Source organism: Macaca nemestrina, chromosome X (assembly GCF_043159975.1).
Source record: "Macaca nemestrina isolate mMacNem1 chromosome X, mMacNem.hap1, whole genome shotgun sequence".
Classification (NCBI taxonomy): domain Eukaryota; kingdom Metazoa; phylum Chordata; class Mammalia; order Primates; family Cercopithecidae; genus Macaca; species Macaca nemestrina.
Genome location: NC_092145.1, coordinates 27,222,803 through 27,224,315, shown reverse-complemented (window position 1 = coordinate 27,224,315; position 1,513 = coordinate 27,222,803). Strand labels below are relative to the sequence as shown.

Sequence of the window (1,513 nt, the reverse complement as noted above, 5' to 3'; positions counted from 1 at the left end):
AGAAAATGACAAGATAATTACATGCCCAGCCCAGCTATCATTCACCTATGAGAGCAGCAGAAATACATTTTCAGATATTTAAGGATGAGAAAGTATACTGCCTAATTATTCAACTTAGACAAAGAATAATTTTGGTTGATCAAGATATGAGACAATGGTTCTCAAATTATGTTTTTTCAAGAAAGAAAAAGATATTAGTCAAAATAATGAATTTGAGAAGAATCAGGATGTGCTACGAAATAAATAACAGTGAGGAAAGACATTGGTGGTTGGTGACTTATCATGGCAACTGTGATGACCGTGACCAAAGTCCCAGAGATCTGTGATGTGAGGAGGATTGAGCATAGAGGTGTTCACTCCCGCATCTGAGGACTGGGGCTGGATGATGCTTTGGAGGCTCAACAGGCTTCCCAGGGCAAGGTGGGTCAGCTTTGCTGCACAGCCAGCAGCTGGTGTGGGGCTGGAGATGATCCATAAGGTGAAGATTGTCAAGTGGGCAGTCCTCATTGCTGGTCAGCTGGGCACAGGGAAGACAGCTATCACCCTAGGCATGGCCTAGGCCCTGGGACCTGACACCTTGTTCATAGCCATCACTGACAGTGAGATCTCCCTGGAGATGAGCAAGACCAAGGCACTGACACAGGCTTTCGGGCCATCTTTTGGCATTTGCTTCAAGGAAGAGATGTAGATCATCCAAAGAGAAGTGGTTGAGACCCAGATTGATAGACCAGTGACAGGAATGGGCTCCAAGGTGGGCAAACTGACCATCAAAACCAAAAAGATGGAGACCATCTATGCCCTGGGCAAGAAGATGATTGAGTCCCTGACCAAAGACAAGATCCATGCTGGTGACATGATCACTACTGACAAAGCAATGGGCAAGATCTCCAAATTGGGCCACTCCTTCACATGCTCCGATAACTACAGCCCCATGGACTCCCAGACCAAATTCAGGCAGCTCCCAGATGGAAAGCTCCAAAAATGCAAGGTGTACACCATGTCCCTTGCACAAGATCGACATCATCAACCCCCACACCCATGGCTTCCTGGCTCTCTTCTCATGTGACACAAGAGAGATCAAGTCAGAAGTTGCCAAGCAGATCAATGTCAAGGTGTGTGAGTGGATAGAACAAAATAGAGAGTTTATGAATCTATATCTACATCTGTATACCTATCTTTGGTGACAATAATAATCAGCAAAATGAGAATATATTTTATTTTGAATTGGTACACTTTTAATACTTTTGGCCAGACATATTTTCTTTGTGTGATATTATACCACATATTTCATAATATAACATTCCTGATTATCAGATTCTAAATGTAAGTAGCACCCCTCAGTTATTGTGACACACAAAAACACAAGTACACAATTACAAATTGATTTTAAAGGAGAGATATTGCTCATAGTTGAGTAGAACTGGTATAAAAGGTATGAGAAAACTCTGCTACCCATCTGTAGTAATGATGCTAAAAATAAAATTAGGTAATGTATCAAAAACAGTTTCATAGG

The 1,513-nt window shown here is 42.0% G+C and overlaps 1 pseudogene; it reads left to right on the top strand.

The window, feature by feature from the left end:
• Positions 1-282: 282 nt before the first annotated feature.
• Positions 283-1,184, top strand: LOC139360666 (ruvB-like 2 pseudogene; annotated as a pseudogene).
• Positions 1,185-1,513: the final 329 nt, after the last annotated feature.